A 23606-nucleotide genomic window follows, 5' to 3' on the forward strand; every position below is an offset into this window, starting at 1 on the left:
GGCTACACCCACAGGCTTGCAAACCCCGTAGTTGCCCACCTGAGAGACAAAGGAAAGCCAGGAGCCAGTGAAAGAAACAACAGTTTAGTACTTAGGAAAGCTTACAAGTCTGAAAGTCCTGGAGCAACACCCCATCATAGATAGCAGCCAGCAGTCAGGACACAGTAGTAGTCCTCACAATGGGGGTGGAGGTGGGGTAACCATTTATAAGGGGGATTGGCTTCAGGTTGGCTCATCAGTTATCAGGGTAACCAGAAGCTGGGACAAGAATGCAGGCAGTTATTGATTAAACCCTATAATTAAGAGGATTGGATAGTCATGTGAGCAGGCTGTAAGTGAACCATGGGCTGGTTGAGCAGAGGTCGTGTAAGAGGGCAAGAGAACTGTCATCTTGGGTGGCCTGATCATATACCAACAGATCAGACTTTACAGACTGTTATAATGTGTGTTTTCACAAAATAGAAAGGCTATTATTGCATAATTTAAGAATGAACTTTACATTTCATAGAGCTTAATTCAAAAATCAAAGTTATGAATTCCCACCTCCATAGCACAGGAGTGTACATAGTAGGTGCTTAGATGTGTGACTAGCAGTCATTAAAAAGTGAAAGTGAAAGTCACTCAGTCGTGTCCCACTCTTTGTGACCCCATGGACTATACAGTCCATGGAATTCTCTAGGCCAGAATACTGGAGTGGGTAGCCTTTCCCTTCTCCAGGGGATCTTCCCAACCCAGGGATCGAACTCAGGTCTCCCACATTGCAGGCAGATTCTTTACCAGCTGAGCCACAAGGAAGCTGGTCATTTTTTAATTCATTAAAAACATGATATGTAAAAGCTCCCTTGTTTGAAGAAAAGTATAGATTATATATGGTAACAGCATATAACTTCTTTCATTGACAAAACTGTACTGAAACTACAAGGGCTGCATGTTTTCCTAACCTTCCAGGAATCTTTTTATTTCAATTAATTCATTGACACTTTTCATTCTCTGTATTAGTGAAGTTTTAACAGGATATAATTTAACTGGATGGCATATGGGTAATTGCTTAATAACGGAGGTAAAGAAACTGAAGCCCAGAGAAGTTAGAGAACTTGATCCACCTCACATATGTCTATCACCATAATTCAGATTTTAGATACTTTTAAAATTTCTCCTTCCTATACTATAACTCACATAATAATTCAGTTTGTTATCAATATTCTAAAGCATTAAATCAATCAGTGCCTCCAATATCCCTTAACTTGAATAAAGCTTGATTTTTATTTAGATTGTGATACAAATTATTAATCTAATCAGTTGTAAGCAGCAAGCCGAACAAAAGAAAGAATATAACTGAAAAGCAAACCACTTAACTCTCTACCATAATAATTTAAATTTATTAAGCCTGAGAAAGACTTCCAAAGAAGTGGATCTATTTCTGTGAATCAATATGTTATAAGCTATGTGCAAGTTTATATTCACGGTAATAACTTTCTCATAAAAAGAACATTTCTACTAGAGAATATCTAAACCTTAAATTCTATTGTTGAGTCAGTAAGAAACCAGTCAAGTATTTAAGAGGATTTTTAAGAAACCTAAATGTAAATAAACTCAAAAATCATTTATCTTAAGGTTTTAGTAAAAAATTTACTAAAACTTGGATTAGATGTTAGTCACTATGATTTAATCAAGATATTTTCAGGCAATCTATTTCAGTGTTGAGTTGTAGCTCACAGTCTGTACAGAACCAAGTTAAATAGTTGAATTTTATCCAATAAATAATGTACTGAAGGTTTTTTATTAGGTCCTAACTGGATTTCCTAATCTTCAAAATAATACTGATATCATGGGAATTAATGTGTGCCTAAAATGTCACATTTTTTTTCATTGAAAATTACTGAATAACAAATTATAAGGAATAGATGTTATAGAAAACATTAACTTTTTGAAGATGAAGGTGGCAATTCAAAAGAAAACATTATTTACTTACAAACTGGTGTATTTGTAAAATATACAGTACAGTTGAAGAATTTTAAACATGGAACATGTATTTTCATGGTAGCCAGGTAGCAGGGGATTTATTGAGACCATGTATTCAAGTTCAGATTGAGGAGAATCCTTTATGTAATTGACTGTCTTTAGAAAATCAGATCACCTTATTACAGAAAATTGTGTTGTTTAATTTAAATAATTGCTTAGTAAAATGCCAGTACTACTAATATATCTTCTTTTTTGCCCTGGTGATTACATATTTGTGAACTTTGCTTCAATTAAAATTTTAATTGGATAACAGATTATTAAGTTGTGACACTTTGAAAAATGTGTGTTTCTGCATAATTGTTTATTAAACCTCTGTACTAGGAATTCTAAACACTTCTCTGTGAAGAATATTGTGTGTGTATATGTACAGGAGACATGGGTTTGATCCCTGGGTTGAGAAGATCCCCTGGAGAAGGGAATGGCAATCCACTCCAGTATTCTTGCCTGGAGAACCCCATGGACAGAGGAGCCTGGGGGACTACAGTCCATGGCGTCACAGAGTTGGACACGACTGAGTGACTAAACAACAACAACAATGTATAATATATATTTAAAAATAAGAGTGTATAATGTGATACACATTTATAGTAAAATTTTGCAGATGATGGGGCTGGGGTGATTATGAAAACATTTTATGAATCTCATCATCATCAACAATAGCCATATACATTTAATAGTAAACTATCCACTAGTATTATGCTTAGTACTTCAAATACATTATCAAATTTATCTGCATAATAGTCTTAATAAGTGGGTACTACTATTATTCCTAGTTTAAGTGGTTATATTATTTGATAAGGTCACATGCCTTGTACACAAGAAAGCTGGCCACCCAACCCTGATTTATCAAGCTCCAAGCCCGTACTTGGAGAAGACTCTTAAGAGTCCCTTGGACTGCAAGGACATCAAACTAGTCAATCCTAAAGGAAATCAATCCTGAATATTCATTGGAAGGACTGATGTTGAAGCTGAAGCTCCAATACTTTGGCCACCTGATGCAAAGAACTGACTCATTGGAAAAGACCCTGATTATGGGAAAGATTGAAGGCAGGAGGAGAAGGAGACAATAGAGAATGAGATGATTGAACGGCATCACCAACTTTGGACAAGCTCTGGTAGTTGGTGATGGACAAGGAAGCCTGGCATGCTGCAGTCCATGGGGTCGCAAAGAGTCGGACACGACTAAGCGACTGAACTGAACTGAAGCCCATACTATTGCCACTATTTTATACCATCATTTTCACTAACAGAACAACTGGGTTGTATGTTCTAGAACAATCATAGCCTTGCTTGACCCTGGTTTCATGTCTGTAACAATGAGAATGTTGAATTAAATATTTTCACTTTCACTTTCAACACAAGCCTTCAGAGCAATTTTACTGTGATATTGCATTAGTTACTAAGGCTGCAATAAAACACTAGGAAGAACAAGATCTACCATTATTTGGAAATGGGGAATTCACAAAATCTGTGCTGTAGCTCTTGGTATGGACGGGGATAATTTCTGCCTTTTTATCATATTAGTGTGGCTAATCACAGAGCTCTGAGTTTATATCAGGATAAAGTACAAAGCCCTTAACTTTTTTAACGTGGGGTTCTACAAATGGCTCTAGCATATATCTCCAGATTAATCTCGAATCATTCTTTAACCATGCTAAATTTCTGCCAATTCTTACAATGCATTGACTTTCTATCATGGTCCATTTCTGTTCAGTCCTCCTACATGAACATCACATCGTTTTCTGGTTGTTTAGATTTTGTTAGGTTCCCAGAAATATGTTCCCATGGACCCCTGTACTACTTTATCCATAAATTTCTATGATGTTTCATTGAAATTCCTTTTTTTTTTTTTATAATCTTTCTGTTAGACTGCAAATTCCATGACGGTGGGGACTATATTCACTATAGTATGTGTAGTATGTTGAATGAAGACATCCTCTCCTCCTTTCCCCACAAAAAGGAATTTGTAGGTATAACTGAGGACCTCAATCATCATGGATCAAACGGATGGGCTCAAATTCATGACAAGTGTTTTTATAAGAGACATGAGAAGAGAAGACAAAGAGAAGGCAGTAGGAAGACAGAGGCAGAGACAAGTTGTGCAGCCACAAGCCAAGGAATGCCTGGAGCCACCTCTACTGGAATCTTAGAAGAGAGTGTGCTTCTGGCTTCCATAAATAAGAGAGAACAAATTTTGGTGTTTTAAGCCACCAAGTGCGGTCATTTGCTAGAGTAATGCCAGGAAATTAATGTAGTATTGGACCTACAGACGTTGATACATGGTAGTAGCTCAATAAATGTTTGTTTATGTGAATGGATGAGATGATTCTGGTATAAAACAGGTTAGATTAACCCAGGATTATCCATGTCCTCACCTTTCACCTAATATGTAGAGATTTACCCTGAAGGTAGCAACAACATGTATACAAAGTAAGTCTATCTGATACTATTTTAATCAGTCGAATCCAATTATTATGTATTCTTGGAGATAATGCTTCCTGGGAGGCAGGGACTACTAGAAGTATAGACTTTTACATTGAATCAAGCTGAGCAGATTAAGCTTGTAAATTTGAATCCAAGGTTAAGAATGTTGTTTTCTTTTTAATTGATTGACAGCATAGAGGTGCTAGTAGACTCTAGTTTATTGAGCACCTATTATATGGCAGGCATTGAGACAGATACTAGGGATATAGTGGTAAACAATATACACTGTTCTCCTGGATTTATATTTCAGTGGGGAAGATAAACAACAAACAAGTAATTACAAGTCTAAGAATTGTTACGAAAGAGAAACTGCAAGGTGTTCTGGAAGAGAATAAACAGCCTTTGGTGATGAATCAGCAGAGTAGGGGGTTTCCTAGGTTGCTGCTATTGGTAAAGAATCTGCCTGCTAGCGCAGGAAGTGCCAGAGATGCTGGTTTGATCCCTGGGTCGGGAAGATACTCTGGAGTAGGAAATGGCAGCCACTCCAGTATTCTTGTCTGGAAAATTCCATGAACAGAGGAATCTGGTGGGCTACCGTCCATGGGGTCGCAAAGAGTCAGACACGACTGAGCCCACACCACACTGCATCTCACTGCAGCAGAGTAGGAGTTTGGAAATGTGATATATTGGGAGAAGGAGGAGTGGAAGCAGAGGAGGAGGAGCAGGAGGAGGAGGGGGAGGAGGGGGAAGGACGAGGAGGAAGAGGAGTTGTTCCTGGGTTAGAGGTCTCAAAGACTCCATTAATGTAAACAGACACTAAGGGATTTCCCTGCTGGTCCAGTGGTTAAGAATCTGCCTTTTAAAGCAGGGGATGTAGGTTAGCTACCTGGTCTGAGAACTAAAATCCCACATGCCTTGGGGCAACTAAGGCCACATGCCACAACTAGTGAGAAACCTGCCTGCTGCAACTGGAGATCCAGCATGCCACAAGGAAGGCCCTGTGTGTTGACACAGCCAAAAATAAATATATTAAAAAATAAACAGATACTTAGACAAATAAACCATAAAATCATCTACAAAATGAATGTCATAAAATTCCACAAAATACAGTAAAGATACAAATTCCTCTGTGGTGAAAACTTATCTATATTTCCACTTATTCATTTTTTCAATCCTGAGAAGATATTTATAATTAGTTTTGTAGGAGAAATTTGTATATAAACATAAGATTTACTCACATAAGTAACACCAAAAAGAGCAAACCTGTCTTTAAGAAGACACACAATAAAATCCATGGTAAGAAATAAAATGTGTTAGTAACTAGGTGATAGGAATTGTTCCTTTGCTTAATCGAATGAGGCTGTATTTTTAGAAAAAGATAAGTATATTAAAATCACATATTTCATTCTATGGTTTGGAAAGACGCATACTTCCTTAAGAGGAAGCAATTATCTGAAAAGAGTTGTAAAACTGTTACTGAGCAAGGACTTAGCACCTACTTGATGTTTGGCATAAGTCAGGATGACATTAAGTGAGGTTTGCTGTAGCTGTTTCTATTTAAAGAGAAAAAAAGTGAAGTTATTTACTTGGTATCCAAAAAAAAAAAAAAAGGGATTTCGTGTCTTTAGGAAAATATGAGGGAACAGCAATTTGGCTATTTTAAACCAAAGAATTTTCTTCTATGGAGGCATATGATTTTGTCTCTCTGTAATCAAGATTATTCTAGTTTGTATTTACATTTCAAAGTGAAATCTGTTATTTGTATTCTGTGTAATTTTCTATGCAATAGCTTTTTAAAGTTAACCCTTTTCTGTTTGAACAACTTTTTTAAAGCTATGGGTGACAGCACTGACAAGATTTTTTTGAATAACACATTTCTCAAAATTCTGCCCAGCAAAATACACTGTGGCATGTATTTGTTTCATGTTCATATGTTTTATTTATGACTGCCAATTTTAGATGAAATGTCAAAATTTCAAATGATATTATCTCATCACTTCACCAAAATAGTTTTTTAAACAAAGAGTAATGGATGGAGAGCACCCAGTAAGTTAATTGTAAGCTTTGTTGATAGTCAATACAGGAAATCATTGCTATTTTTTTTTCAGGGAAAAAAATAATCCCCTCTCAGAGGATATATAACAATCAATATTGTTTTAACCTTATGAAATTACACACACACACACACACACACACACACACACACATATAAAGATGTAGCAATATACAATGGAGACTCATCAGTCTGTAAAATCACCACTAAATGGTCATGTAGACATAAGAGTGAGACAGAAGTGAAAACTGAAGAAATAGTTCTCCTAGACGAAGAGAATTTTGTGATTTTGTAAATGATGCTATTTTCTTGGTCACCTAGAATTGAAACATGAGGTCATCTCCGAGTTTACCTTTCCCTATAACTCCTGGTCCAGAGTCAAATCATTATTATGTTGATATCATCTTGTCTTTATTACCACTGGTAATCTAAAACTTCAGCCTTACAGATGAGGCTAGTTCTATAATTTTTTTTTAGATTGCTTTCCCACCGTGTCCCTTCCTAATCTATCCTACATTATGTGACCAGAAAATCATACTTAAAAAATATTTTAAAATATTCAGACTTTCCTATAGCCTAACAGAGTAAAATCACAGTAAGTACACCACTCTTAGAAACATTCAAGCCTAAAACTGTGAATTCAGTCTTCACACAGTGCAGGCAGATCATCAGTCCTGTCATTCCTACATTTTAAAGTTATTTCTTAATTCATTCCCATTCTCTCCTATCCCCACAGCTATTTTCTTAGTTCAGATACTCAGCACATGCATTTGAATTCAGCTAGATGGCAACTTCAATTAAGTGAAATACAGTGGAGTAGTGGCAAACGAGATAGACATAAAGAGCCTCTGAAGACACATCCGACAGATGGTCACATACTAAGAACGCAGAGTTTACACATAAAACAGCTTCAGTGCCTCACACTCTTGCTTCAGATATGTTTATTGATTTCTAAATTCATATAGCAGTATAGCAGATGTAAATTAAGTGTTAAGACGAGACATGAGATACCTAAAGAGAGGGAGTTGAATGGAAGAGCACACTGCCAGGCTGACTGAAGGAACAACTGGGAAAACTGAAAATGTGACATAAAATTCCAAAATGCATACTACTCTGGAGGCAGGAGTTTAGGATCAAACAGCCCTATAAAATTCAAGGAGCACCAATGGACTCACTATGTCAGAACTCAATACATTACTATGGTCAGCCAAGGTCAACTAAAACATGCTGAGATATGTCTAAGATATTCTATATAGAAGGACAGGAGTATGTGGATGCATGATTAGAAAAAAATTTCCCTTCAATATATTTAAAAATTATAAAAATAATAATTTAAAGACCAAACCTGTGTCTGAAAACTTCAACTATCTAAAATGATTCATTTTCTGAAGATTTCTGGGGTTTTTTTTTGGCTCATTTCAAATATATCATAAGCTTTTTGAGGGCAGAAACAATATCATTTGCCTTTCTGTATCACATGGGATTAGCAAAGGGATTAATAAATGTATGTATGTATGCTTTCATAAAGAAAAGATAAAGAACACATTCTAGATATTAGCCTCTGACTAAAGGAAAATTTTCATATGTGATTTGTTTGGTAATGTTAATGCCTAAAATGTTCTAGTGACACAAGAATTCCCTTATACCTTTGTATTTTGGCATTTAATATGCTCTGAAATAAATTAAAATAGTGTGAGTAAATTTCTTCATTCAAATATCCCAGCCTAGGCTTTAAATGAAGTAGCTATTTAGCAGAAGAGGTTTTGCCTGACATTGTATTAACATGTGTGTTTTATATTCATTCAACTTTTGATGCCATCTACCAACAAGAAAAATATCCCTAAGATTGACTTACAGAGAGAGAGAATAGCAAGAGACTCTGATTCAGTTTAGTGAGCCAGTTACTGAATTCTCTTCTCAGCTTGATGGAAACAAACCTAATGAAACATTTCTGTTGACATAAAGACCCTTAGCTGGGATTATACTTTTTCAGAAAATGATTTCACATACGTGCTTTCCTCCACTGTTCTGTCATTTCTCCAGAAACAATGCAATTCAGTAATTCAAACTGTGGCTACATTGGGATACAAAAGATTTCAAGATTCACTCTTTTTGATGACCTTAATTTACTTGTCAGATAACAATGCCAAATGATACAGGGATAATTGGAAAATGTGAGTTTGGTAAAACTTGATGGAGAGGCAGAAGCACGTAGTGCAGCATGATGAAACACTTTCTGTCATTTTTTTTTAAAGGGATTTTTGTCTGCATTAATAAATGGTCAGCATGCCTTGCTACAGGTAGGCTTCATGTGATAAGTATCAAAGAACAGTGAAAAGAGATCAAGGCATTTAAACACTTGGTACTATTGTTAACATTCTAAATGTCAAGAATTTAATTTGTAATTGTCTATATTTCATATAGTTATTGGAAGCTGTGATAAGTCTTTGATAACATTTCTTTGCAATTGAAATACTCATGTTCCCAAAATACATATTTTATCATTAAAAAAAAAACCCATCAAGTGTGGAATAGAATTTCCTTATAAATTTCACAAATTCTCTGGATTACTGATCTGGAATCTGTTATGTTCAAATACTGTTCAACAAGTATCATAATAATAATAGTTGGTATTTGCATTACGGTAGGTAGATGTATATTATATGGGCTTCCCTGGTGGCTCAGACGGTAAACAATCTGCCTGCAATGCGGGAGATATGGGTTTGATCCCTGGGTTGGAAAGATCCCCTGGAGGAGGGCATAGCAACCCACTCCAGTATTCTTGCCTGGAGAATCCCCATGGACAGAGGAGCCTTGTGGGCTAACGTTCATGGGGTCGCAAACAATCAGACATGATTGAGTGAGTAAGCACAGCACACAGCACAGTACAGGCATATATATGCATCTGAGGTTATAGCTTTTTAATATAAAGGTTAGTGTGATTTAAGGTAAGAAGATTTGTAATTAAATGTATAGAGATCATAAGTTTCACAAGGCTTATAAAAGATTTATTTAGAATCTACTTTTTAGAAAAAATATTTAAAGAAAAAATCCTGATAAAAACACACATTGATTATTTAGAAAATGTTCCATAGGATTTCTTGAGGAAATTCTCACTCACTGACTCATTATCCATTCAAAAACGACAAAAATACTAACCATTTAGAATGTGCTAAACACTATGATATAAGCATTTGGGAAACAAACAAACAAAAACAAGCACTAAAGTATATTTTCCTGTTCTCACAGTAGTTTCTCTTCAGTGAAGGGGTTAGAGATGTAAGCCTTTAATTGTGGTATGGCAAAATTGTTGCTAAAATGGAGGTATGTATGAAGGTCATGTGATAAGAGTATGAGAGTAATAACCTTGACAGGAAGAAGTGAAAGAGGGTTTACAAAGGTGATTCTGACTGGAATGATTAAATATGCAGTCACCAAGGTGATGAATAGATATTGGGACATTCTAGTTTGAAGAAATGGTATCACAAATCTGGAGACACAAAATAGCTCAACATCTTGAGGAGTTGTTTCTGTGTACTTTGGGATGTCTGAGACATAGATCAGAGGCTGAACTGGAGGTTGGAAAGAGAGAGGCAAAGGGTGGATCACGAAAATTTAAATTGACATCAGTCAGTGTGCTTATGTTTTTCTCAAGTTACCATTCATACTCAGGTTCAGAAGTAGAGGTATTGGAGATGTGAGTTTCATCAAAATTGCCTTACTGGAGATATAACTCTTGCAAATATATGGGAAGGATCTGCCTGAAGATAAATCCAACAGAGAAGAAAGCAGAAGTGAGAGAGAGAAAGTACTGAGAACATAGTTGGAGAGCCTGGATTCAGCCTGAATCTCACTTTTCATTAAGCCAATCAGGGTTTTGTTACTTGAAATTGATAGTCCTATTTAATATAATAAACCAAAGAGGGAAGAATTTGGTTGTATTTATTCACATACATATCCTAATACGGGCTTTCTTGGTGGCTCAGTGGTAAAGAATCCGCCTGCCAATGCAGGAGACACGGGTTCGATCTCTGGATCAGGAAAATCTCCCGGAGGAGGAAATGGCCACCCACTCCAGTAATCTTGCCTGAGAAATCCCATGGACAGAGGAGCCTGGTGGGTTGAATCCATGGGGTTGCAAAGAGTTGGACATGACTGAGCAACCAGTTAACAACAACAATATCCTAATACACAGGGAAGGGAGAGTAAGTGGGTCTTTATAGTTCCAAGAAAAGTGGCTTTTATATTTCCAAGAAAAAAATTCTCATTGCTTATTATGTTGCATGAGCTGGATATTTCCTATCTTCATTTACATTTTTTTTTAAATTGATGTTGAATACAGCCTCTTGAGTATGTTTTTCCCCACAACTAGATGGATAGGATTGGAAGGATAAGGTGAAATGGGTTGGGGGAGGGTTACTTTTATAAAATAACTTTTTGTTAAACAAAGAATATCAAGTTCTCTGCCTGAAGATTCCTTTTTTATTTAACAGACAGATTAGATTCAGGGGGAAAAAATTTGCATGGATGTAAAAACAAACCAAAAATAAAAACAAATGAACTGACATTTCTGGCAAGTTGAGCATGACAGCATATTAAAATCAGATTGTGGAAAAATCTGCCCAATTTAAGCCCATCTAATTATAAACTCATTACCACCAAATCTGGATCTAAACAAATTCCTGTGGAAGACTTTTACTTCATTTTCTCATTAATGATAAAGCAGATTTGCGACTACAGTTTTCCCTCGTATGGCTTCAATAGAAGTATCTTATGAAAGCACAGAAACCAGCAATGTTGGGGTGTGAGTGTAATTTCTCTCCGTTTTATGGGCCCAAGCACTGTGTCCTAAGCAATTTAGATCCCAGGCATCTGATAGGAACCTGCTACTCCTTATGTCAGAACTCATTTGATTATCCTCTGAAAGTGAGTAAGTTGGATGGTAAGTTTTTGATCATTGCTTGAAATTGTTTGAAGCCTGTTCTGAGTAACACCAAACCATTTACCTCAACCTTTAACCAGTCACTATAACTGGTTCTGAAAGATTTAAGGAGAATCAATCCTTTTTATTTTATTTATTTTTTTAATTTATTTTTAATTGAAGGATAATTGTATAATTATATACAATTATGTGTTGTTTCTGCCATACATCAACATGAATCAGTCATAGGTATACATATGTACCCTTCTTCTTGAGCCTCCCTCCCACCTCCTACCCCATCCCACCCCTCTAGGTTGTCACAGGGCACCAGTTTGAGCTCCCTGAGTCATACAGCAAATTCCCACTGGCTATCTATCTTACATATAGTAGCGGCAACCCACTCCAGTATTCTTGCCTGGAGAATCCCAGGGACGGGGGAGCTTGGTGGGCTGACATCTATGGGGTCGCACAGAGTCGGACACGACTGAAGTGACTTAGCAGCAGCAGCAGCAGTGTTTCCATGCAACCCTATTTTTAAAAAGGCCGTAGTCCTACAAAACTATGGCTCGATTCAATTTTCTGAGTGTCCCTCAATTATTTATGTTATGCTTTCCCAGAGACCACAACTGAAGTTTCCAAGTTAAATATTCCGTATTGGAAGCAAGAAGCTAGGCACAGTGTTACTCTACTATTTACCGCCATTATTTTCAAGAAAATAAGACTCTTTGCTTTGCATATTGACCTCTCACTAAATTTTTCCTTTCTTGCCTAGAGAATCAAGTTAACTTAAAACTGAGGCTTAGTATTATGATTCTGAAAACATGAACAGTAAATACCACTCTAAAAGAATGGTAAACTAGGGCTTCCCTGGTGGTCCAGTGATTAAGAATCTGCCTTGCAATGCAAGGGACATGAGTTTGATCCCTGGTCTGGGAAGATTTCACATGTTGCAGACTAAGCCCATGTGCCACAACTACTGAGCAAGCACTTTAGAGCTCCTGCTCTGCAACAAGAGAGACCACTGCAATGAGGAGTCACCACAGCCAGAGAAAGCCCACGAGCAGCAACGGAGACCCACTACAGCTAAAAAATAAAATAAGTAAATAAAAAAAGCTTTTAAAAACATTAAAAAATAAAAGAATGGTGAACTAAAAGGGAAAAGTTTTCTGACAGTTCAGTTCAGTTCAGTCGCTCAGTCGTGTCCGACTCTTTGCGACCCCATGAATAGCAGCACGCCAGGCCTCTCTGTCCATCACCAACTCCCAGAGTCTACCCAAACCCATGTCCATCGAGTCAGTGATGCCATCCAACCATCTCATCCTCTGTCGTCCCCTTCTTTTCCCACCCCCAATCCTACCCAGCATCAGGGTCTTTTTCAATGAGTCAACTCTTCGCATGAGGTGGCCAAAGTACTGGAGTTTCAGCTTCAACATCAGTCCTTCCAATGAACACCCAGGACTGATCTCCTTTAGGATGGATTGATTGGATCTCCTTGCAGTCCAAGGGACTCTCAAGAGTCTTCTCCAACACCACAGTTCAAAAGCATCAATTCTGCGGCACTCAGCTTTCTTCACCGTCCAACTCTCACATCCATACATGACCACTGGAAAAACCATAGTCTTGGTCTTGACTAGATGGACTTTTATTGGCAAAGTAATGTCTCTGCTTTTCAATATGCTATCTAGGTTGGCCATAACCTTCCTTCCAAGGAGTAAGCGTCTTTTAATTTCATGGCTGCAATCACCATCAGCAGTGATTCTGGAGCCCCCAAAAATAAAGTCTGACACTGTTTCCCCATCTATTTCCCATGAAGTGATGGGACCAGATGCCATGATCTTAGTTTTCTGACATACCCATGAACAATTTCATGTAATATGAACCAGTACTGTGTTTTATTTATTCATCTTTTAAATCAGTATCTTCACAATTCAATACGGATTGTAGACAAACTGCATATATGCCATCTTGGTAGACAAAATGATAAATCTATTTCAATATGTTGATGACCTGGGTTTCATTTTCAAAAACTAGAATTGGTTTCTGGATATAAATAACTCTGCCAATTTACTACTGTCATAAACAATTATATAATCATCAACTTTATCAAAACTAAAATCATTTTCTTTGGTAGACAAAAGGTAATTGATCAAAAGTCTACAAACTAGTCCACCTATTCTATTTTGTACAACATACTTTTCCCATGGCTTATCCTAGAAAGCATGCTGCACAACTATGCAACTCAATACATATGGGAGCGGTTCTCCTTGGACTTCTTTTTGATGACTTGGAACACCTGCTTTGAAAGTTTTCCAGGCCAGAATCATCTTCTTTCCACAGTACCCTGTGGTGTGAAACTCTAGGCTTTCAGTCTACAAATGCTTAACTCTGGGAGCACATCCAAATCTGCTTCCTAAGGACAGTCTTTGCTTTGCCTGCAGCCCATTTCAGTGCGAATGTGGGGAGGTTTTATTTTCACATAAGCAAAAATATTGGTTGGATATCTTGGCCTTAATAGTGGAAAGATTTCTGCATCTTCTTCATCTTATTTTTTAAGCATGTACATCATCCCTCAATACAAGAATAGAGAATCTAAGCACTCATTAAAGACTGGCCTTAAAATTTTAGTAAGGGTTCTCTTGTTGCTCATCTGGTAAAGAATCTGCCTGCAATGTGGGAGACCTGAGTTAGATCCCTGGGTTGGGAAGATCCTCTGGAGATGGGAAAGACTGTCACTCCAGTGTTCTGGCCTGGAGAGCTCCATGGACTGTATAGTCCATGGGGTCACAAAGAGTGGGACATAACTGAGTGACTTTCACTTTCACTTTCCAAGCATCTCTTAGGATATCTCTTCAGTCCTGTCTCTGAAAACTGCCTCCACCCCAGGGTAGGGTCTTGGAAGACTGTTCTCTCTGGCTCAGGCTCCCAGACATGAATTGGATTAGGGATGGAGACCTGACTCAAACTGGGTCACTCATGGCCTCTCTTCCAGGAATTTGGGATAGGATTCACAGTATTTGCCAATTTTAATGCATGATTGATATGAAGGGGAAATGCAAATTTGCAAGCCATGGGGCAGATAGATATCCTTTCCTAAATGAACACAGACAGGTAAAACTAGTCTTTAGAGAGAGAAACAGAGATGCGTGGTTGTGTAGACCAAGAGAAAGACTGACTGCCTTTCATTTCAAGAGTTTTCTGATTTCTTGTTTCAGCCCTTTTTGAAGCCTAGGTTTACTACCCACATTTCCACTCTAGTCCTACCTGGCATATTATTGTATCTCTTTTTTGTTAACTTAGCTCATGATATACCAATGGAAAAGCCACCTTTAATCAGTGGTGCTTCACCTCGGTCAGGTCTGCTTTTATTAAAAGTTGTAATCAGAAAACATCACATGAAACAAACTTCTGCATTCGGTGAAAAAAACTCTGCTTGAGGCCATTAATCTCAACTCCCTCCTTTCCTACAGCATTTGGGCTTAATATTAAGAGTGTGACCACTTCTCTAGTCTCTGCTGCTGCCAGAAGTCTCAGAGGTAGAGATGGTGCACACATACGTTGCTAGTAATAACTATCAAGACAAGACTTGTTCTTTCTTGTTTCTATGGAACTAATCTTTTACTTCTAGTACTAATTTATGAAACATTCTTTTACATGTATTTTAAACTGTCTTGAATAGTTTTTAGGGGGGAGAGAAATGCAAGTAAAAAACCAACAATCCTCTGTTTAGTTAATCAAAGTTTCTGCGAAAGCATTTTTATAAAAATTAAGGGCAATTTAGATATGTTGGTATATATGTGGGAAAAGTCATGTTATTTACAGCTGCAAGCATTCAGCTTTATTCCTAAAACATAAAATGTAACTTTAATTGTAATTCTCTCTTACGTCTAATGAATGATATTAGTGATTTTACATTAGTTACTTATATGTCTGGGTGCATTCTGTTAAACAATATTTTAAGTAATTCTAGATAATTAGCAAAAAGTGTAATAGAGGTTCATGTCTATTCTCCTTTAAAACCCATGAGAAGAATTTCTAAATTCCATGTTTACTGTATTGACTCATGTGTTAAGTACCACTGCTTACCCCCAGCAATGGAGGTGTGTATAATCTAGGTAGTTTCCAGTGACTTTTTCTATATTGCTTCTCTTCTGAAGATTGACAGAAAGTATTTGCCAAATTGCTTTTATTTTCCGTACTGAGTATTGACATTCTTCACTTGTCCTAATCCCCTGATTTCCAGAATATAAGCTAATGAAAGTCTTAAGCTAAGGTTGCATATAAGACTCTCACAACTACCTTCCCAGTCATGGGCCAAGTAAGACACCCCTTCTCTTCTTATGTATACAAGTTCTAAGGCCTTAGCAGTCTCTCGATGTCACTGATCAAGGTAAGAATAGAATTACCCTATCAACTTTTTATTTACTTACTTTTGACCTTCATTTTCTGTAAAGTATTTGTCTATCTTTGGCAGTGAGAACACTAGGGGAAATGGTGACAGAGACAGTTTCATATGCAAAAGTATGTTTTTAATAAAAACTCATTAAATTTATATTGCCTGCTTCTATTAATAATCTCAAGGAAGGATAGAGTCTAATTACAAATGATATACTTTTAAAATCCTTGAAAGTAAATAGCAATTGTTAAGGTGCATAACTTAAAAGAAAATGACCATGGGTGTGAGTTGCATATCTTAACTACATGTTTATGTTTAATATAATTTGAAATCTATCATATCAGTGGACAGTTAAGCAAGAAGAGAGAGAGAAAATGACAAAAAGACAAATAGCTGGTTATAAAAAGATGCAGCTCCTAAGATGGATAAATGCAAACAGTGAGAAGTAGTTCTCTAATGGACAGAAATTAGCTGTCAACAATTGAAAAGGCATTTTGAGCTGCAGTACAGAACATGGCAGAAAAAAGAAGAATGTGCTAACGGCAATTAGATAACCCAAATCTCCTTGGTATGTTTCCACTTGGTGCTCTGTTTGGCCAGGCAACTTTAGGTTAATTTGGAAAAGAATGGAGTAGGCCTCCTTATAGTCATTTTGCAAGTAAAAATGTGACTTGATAAAAGTTAAAAATTCTCAACCTGCATTTATTCCATAATTTGAAAAAGTAAAAATTCTTCATTAAATAAGATATTCTATGCTTATTACTTACAGAAGTCATAACATAACTAATATCTATTCTGAGCCAAAAGCATAGTTTTCAATATATAGGTACATATGATTTTCTGTGGGTTGCACATTCTTTTACAAGGAAATTGTTTGTTTAGTTATTTATTTAATTTTTTAAAATTTATAGTGGGGTAGGTGGTTATGGGTACATAAATCATGTCATTTCTACTTGAAAACTGAAAAGGATTCCACAGAGGGTACCGTAAATGAGCATTCTTGCCAGAATTACATTCTTTTTCTTCCTTCTTAATTCTTTTCCTTTCTTTTTCTATCACAGGTTCACTCAGAAATTTATACTGCACTCAGTGAAGGAGGCTCCCTCAGAAGAAGGGTAGTAATTACTACAACAAACACTGTTTAAAGTGCTTTCATATGCCATTCAGTTTTAAACACTTCACAGGTACCGATTCATTTAATCTTCACAACAATCATATGATACAGTAGTATTTTTAGCTTCACTTTATCCTTGGAGAAATTAAGGCACAGAGTTTAAGTAACCTGCCCATGGTTATGCAGATAGAAATGGCAGAACCAGATAAACAAAAACAGTCTATTTTTGAGTATGACCTTCTAACCTTTATGCTACATTGCCTGTAGACACTTGACTTTTTGTAATTTAAATATTTAAAAGAAAGGTAGTCTGACCCATAAATAATTTGATTACATTGAAACAGGAGAGACAGTGGTTTGGGGTCCACAAGATAATATTGCTGCAGTGGGACTGATGGAGACTCCCTGATTTGCCCACTATGCTGAGTAAGATCTGATATCTCACAAGTTGAAGTGTGGAGCTTCCTTGGCTAGGCTTCCCTGGTGGCTCAGATGGTAAAGCGTCTGCCTGCAATTTGGGAGACCCAGGTTCAATCCCTGGGTTGGGAAGATCCTCTGGGGAAGGAAATGGCAACCCACTCCAGTACTCTTGCCTGGAAAATTCCATGAACGGAGGAGCCTGGTAGGCGACTGTCCGTGGGGTCGCAAAGAGTCAGACATGACTGAGCAACTTCGCTTTCTTTCAATGCTTAAGCCTTGGACGGTCAGCTCATCTTGGGTAATCTCACTCATCCTTATATGTTACCTGTAAAAATTAAGCAAACACCAACACTAAAACGAGCCAAACTAATCTCAAACTAAGCTAAAAATGGGCGTGAAAAATAAATGCCAGAGGGAAGAATCAGAGAATGACTTGGTTGCTATTGTAGAATGTCTACATGCAATAAGACAGTGAAGAATATTGTTTTATTTTGTTTTTTTTAGTACTGAATTTGCTGAAATGTAATGTCAGAGTTGAAAATTAATACCAATGACGTCAGTATTGAGCTTCCCTGGTGGCTCACACAGTAAAGAGTATGTGCGCAAGGCAGGAGACTAGGGTTCAATCCCTGGGTCAGGAAGATCTCCTGGAGAAGGAAATGGCTATCCAATCCAGTATTCTTGCCTAGGAAATCCCATGGACAGAAGAGCCTGGTGAGCTCCAGTCCATGGAGTCACAAAGGATCGGACATGACTGAGAGACTAACACTTCACTTCAGAGTCAGTATTAATAACCATTACTTAGTGAGCTCTAACCACATGAGGCTGGATAATCTGCTAAGAATTTTACACTGCATACTCAGAAGAACACTAGAAAGTAGGTGGCATTCTTCTCCCCATTTTCAAACTCAGAAACTGAGACATAGGGTGGCTAACTGACTTACTCAAATCTGATGTCTAGAAAGTAGTAATAACACAGAGAACCCTGCTCAATATTATGCAACAGCCTAAATGCGAACAGAATTTGAAAAAGAATAGATACATGTATACAGATAACTGAAACACAACATTGTTAATCAACTAAACTCCAATACAGGGTTCCTGGTGACTTAAACGTAAAGAATCTATCCGACAATGCAGGAAAAGTGGGTTTGATCCCTGGGTCAGGAAGATCCTCTGGAGAAGGAAATGGCAACCCACTCCAGTATCCTTGCCTGAGAAATCCCATGGACAGAGGAGCCTGGTGGCCTATAGTCCATGGGGTTGCAAAGAGTCAGACATAACAGAGAATAAACAACAACAACAAAAACTCTCCAATAAAAAAATAAGTTTTTAAAAAAAGATTTAAATCCAGGATGCAGTGCAAAGCTTGAGCTTTTAACCATAATTCTTCTTCATTGCTATTCTTTAGTTGTCTATTTATCTGTAAACTATCTGCCAAATGGAATTGCTCTAATCAGTTGGTATCATAAAAATGTCCTTGTTCCTTATGCTTTTCCTTACATCTTTCCTTTTCTTCATGACCAAGGGCAAGGCCCTTTTCTATGACATTTTTGTCAGCGGTCAAGTTCAGTGATAATTAAGGTTAAAATGAGAGTTAACATTTCATAACCACAACAGGAGGGAGTCACTCCCAAACCTCCTTTCAGCTTTACTCTTCTCCAGAGCCCCTCCCATCATCTTTCCTAGATGGGAGTTTCCTGGGACACAGACTCTTCTATGGGTCTCTGCATGCTGTAGGTTTACTGAAGAGTGACCTCATCATGGACATGTAGGAGAGTAAGAGAAGCAGAAATGGGAAAATGGAGTAGTTGAACTGCGATGTGGTGGCTAGAAAGACCTCAGCCAATCTTAGGTAGTTCTGGAGCTGAATTGGCCCTTCAGAGTTGTCCTGAATTGAAGTGATGAGACTAATCTTTGTGCCTCTCATTAAGCAAGTTTTCAACTCTGGCTGCCCTTGGGGAAAGAGGCATATAACCTCTTTTGAACAGAGGCAGTACCCCATAAGGAATTCAGCCGTTAAGTCTTCAGCAAGCAGTGCTCCCATGAGCCAAAAGAAAAAGCTGAGTGCTCTCCTAAAGGAGAGATTGAGGTAACACACATTAGCTCTGCATCACCTGACATTCTAAATATTATACTTACTGCTTGTGTATTGTCTTTCTCCTCTCTTTCTCTCCTTCCATAAGCTATGGAAGAGCAGGAATCTTTGTTTTTGCTTTATTTCTAGCATGTAGAATGTGTGCGTGTCAAGTCGTTTCAGTCATGTCCAACTCTTCACAACCTCATGGACTGTAGCCTGCCAGGCTCCTCTGACCGTGGGATTCTCCAGGCAAGAATACTGGAGTGGGATGTCATGCCTTCCTCCAGAGGATCTTCCCAACCCAGGGATCGCACCCATGTCTCTTATATCTCCTGCATTAGCAGGTGGGTTCTTTACCACTAGTGCCTCCTGGGAAAGTGCATGTAGAATAGCACTTAGTAAAGATGCAGAAGAGCTTCTCACAGATACTTGCTGAATGAATCAGTGTACAAACAAATGAATACATTTTTAGTCCTGATGAGAAAATTAAAACTTAAACAAACTAAATTGCCCTCCTCAGGGTCTAATACCTAGAGAGTAGCAGAGCTTGGATGCTGATGCAGACTGATCTGGCCCAAGTGCTAAATCACTTCACTAGGAAGTTTCTCATTTTTATAGCAAGAGAAGATAATTTGGCACATTACCTTTATTTAATTGATGAGGAATTAAAGTCTATAGTGGAGAATCCTTATGAGCCAAGATACCAAGTCCTGTGTTTTCTACCTGAATATACCATTTTCCTTTATCAATTAAAACATACAACTGAGTAACCTAGCCTGGGGCCAGTCAGTGACACAGTCGTGTGGCGCATTAATCTTGGTGTCTAACTTTCTAACATAGCACCTTTACTTCTATGATATCGAGATTCATGGAGTGTCCCAGATAACTTAATTTCCAGGACTTCTTCAACTGACCAACTTTCATTTGAAGGTTTGGGATAGGATGGCTCAGCTCCAGTTTTCTCAAGAGGCTCTGGTGAGCAGGTCATAATTCACTGTGTCTTGAAAGTCCAGAAACCAAATATGAACTGTCAAGGAGAAATATGCAGACTCACATGCTGGCAGATAGAAAGCATGTGTTAGAATTTAAATGGATGATTCCCAAGGTTCCAGCACATTCTGTAAGGGTGATTTTTTAAGGCTAAAATTGTCTCTAGGGAATTTGGAAGTTATGACAGCTATAGTTATGAAAATGAAAATATATTTGGAAGGATTTATTTTTAGGGTGGATGAAGTAAAGGTGATGAAATAATCAGATGTATTAGCAACGGTTTCAGAAAAGTCAGTTATGGAAAGCTTGCTCAGACAGGCTTCTCTGTCTCCAAAACAACAGACAACTGGAAGAAAAATAAAAACTCAAGAAGGTTTTAGCTTCAGTGGCAAGAAAATAAACAGATACCATGATATGGGCCCTGCCTATGAATCCAGCCCCTTATCCTATGTTTCCTATACCAAGATTATCACCCTGTCATTCCTTACCCTTATCGTTTGCACCTTCTGATGAAGTTGCTGGTTTTCTAAGTAAAGCATGCATTGGAATTACTTGGAGGGCTCGTTAAAACAGAATGCTCGGTCGACCCCCGGACTCCAGAGTTTCTGATTCAGTAAGTGTGAGTTAGGGTCTGAAAAGCAGCATTTCTAACCTGTTCCCAGGTGTAGCTGGATGCTTCTGGTGCCGCATTCACACTTTGAGGACCACAGTCCTAAGCATATTGAATTTTTTTTTTTCTGTTGCTAGAAAGTCTGATACAATTTCATCTCTACCTGCACACATGAGCGATTCCCCAACCCTCTCATCCCACCCTCCATCCCCATAATTTCCACAGTGAAGTTTTATTTAACTTTAAAGTCTCCTTCAAGGCATATTACTATTTTGGAAACTTTCCTTGACATATTTGGGTTTTTCATGTGTGCTCCTTGAAGCGTCACATGTAACCCTGTATTGTAACCTTGTGTAATTTTCTGAACCTCTCAATTAGCTTTTGTGAAAGCCAGGAACAAGTTTATTCTTCTCATCTTTGAATTCCCAGTGCTTGCCTCTATATCTGGCCCTTATTAATATTTTTTTTTGATTGAGTGAAGGAATGAAGAAATAAATTGAACAACTGAACATTCTTCTGTGTGCTTTAGCGTTTGCTGCTTCCTTTCAAATGCCCTTTACTTTCCTTCTCATTATGTCAAATTTAGGAACAAACTTGGTATCAAAGTTAGAAATAAACCCTTTTACTTCCAAGGATAAAAACTCATGCAACAACATTGGAAACATTGCCAATATTATTCCTTCATCTCAGAATGAGGATAGGAAGTGTGTATAAATGTAGGACATATGTACATCATATATGAATATATTATGTATGTATATATGGGACTGCAAGGAGATCAAACCAGTCAATCATAAAGGAAGTTAGTCTTGAATATTCATTAGAAGGACTGGTGCTGAAGCTGAAACTCCAATACTTTGGCCACCTAATGTGAAGAACTGACTCATTAGAAAAGCACCTGATGCTGGGAAAGATCGAAGGCAGGAAGAGAAGGGGACAACAGAGGATGAGATGGTTGGATGGTATCACCGACTCAATGGACATGAGTTTGAGCAAGCTCTGGGAGTTGGTGATGGATAGGGAAGCCTGGCGGGCTGCAGTCCATGGAGTCACAAAGAGTTGGACACGACTTAACAACTGAACTGTTACACATATATGGGGCTTCCCTGGTAGCTCTGCTGGTAAAGAATCCGCCTGCAATGCAGGAGACCCCAATTCGATTCCTGGGTTAGGAACATCCCCTTGAGAAGGGATAGGCTACCCACTCTATTCTTGGATTTCCCTGGTGGCTTTGACAGTAAAGAATCCACCTGCAATGTGGGAGAACTGGATTTGATCCCTGGGTTGGGAAGATCTCCTGGAGGAGGGCTTGGCAACCCACTCAAGTATTTTTGCTTGGAGAATCCCCATGGACAGAGAAGCCTGTCCATGGGGTCGCAAAGAGTTGGACACCACTGAGCCACCGAGCACAGCACAGCATACACATACATGGGCTTGCCAGGTGGCACTAGTGATAAATAACCTGCCTACAAATGCAGGAGACATAAGCAATGGGTTCTGACCCTGAGTGGGAAGATCTCCTGGAAGAGGGCATGGCAACTCACTCCAGTATTCTTGCCTGGAGAATCTCATGGACAGAGGAGCCTGGTGGGCAAAAGTCCATGGGGTCACAAAGAGTTGGACACGACTGAAGTGACTTAGCATGCATGCACACATACACATATATAAAAATATATACATATACATATGTATGCTAACTTCAGTAAGTTATATTACAATGTTACTTGTTTACAGAAAAGTTGAAACTGTTGAAAAAAAAAATCATTCAATGTGCTTTCCTGTTTTGTATACCGCACATATAAAATAACTGTTTAATTTAAAAATACTTACAGTGCAAAAGCATTTTTAAAGGGCAATCAGTGTTCCAAACACTTAAGAGAATATGGAATTCAGTTTGTTGTGAATCAGCTCTTTTATATCTGGTGGCAAGGTTGCCATGCTTTGCTCCTTTGCCTGTGGCATAGTCAGTAACACACTCACGCATGTCTTGCTCAGGTTTGTGAATACACAGCTAAATCTTTTAAATGGCTCCTGTTATTTTGCCAAGAATTCCTGTTACTCAATTTAAATTCACTGAACTACTGTTTCCCTTGAAAAAGTTATGTGTAACACAAATACTTAAGCTGCTTCTTAATTCTTCACACTGGCCGTGGTAGAGCTGGCTGGGTTTATTTTATAAATATCTGTCCTTTCAGTATTATGACTTCACCATAAGATAAAGGCAAAAACAGATAGATGCCTTATGTTGGGTTAATATACAGTTAAAAGATGGTACATTCTATTATTTAAAATTATTTTTTATTGCATATTGGTACTGTGGCAAATAAAATTCAAACTATGTATATCTTTATGTTTTGACATTGGCAGATAATGTTTAGTATTTATATATTTTACATAAAGTACTTTTCACCTGACTTGGACATTTTGACAACTCTTTCATTCAACTCACATTTTTTTGTTTTTTGGCTCTGAAAATGACAGATTACCAGGTGGATAGAATTCAATTGAGAAACAGGAAATAAAGTTATGAAAAGAACCAAGGCTCTGGGCTGTATCACCCTTGTAGTCCATGGCTTCTA

The 23606-nt window shown here is 37.8% G+C and overlaps 1 protein-coding gene across 2 annotated transcripts in view; it reads right to left on the bottom strand.

Moving 5' to 3' along the window:
* Window positions 1-23606, bottom strand: part of EPHA6 (EPH receptor A6) — a 946574-nt gene that overhangs the window by 301441 nt on the left and 621527 nt on the right. The gene's annotated exons all lie outside the window — the stretch shown is intronic.

The sequence above is a fragment of the Giraffa tippelskirchi genome, chromosome 2 (genome assembly GCF_054371585.1).
Source record: "Giraffa tippelskirchi isolate mGirTip1 chromosome 2, T2T-mGirTip1v1.2.pri, whole genome shotgun sequence".
Classification (NCBI taxonomy): domain Eukaryota; kingdom Metazoa; phylum Chordata; class Mammalia; order Artiodactyla; family Giraffidae; genus Giraffa; species Giraffa tippelskirchi.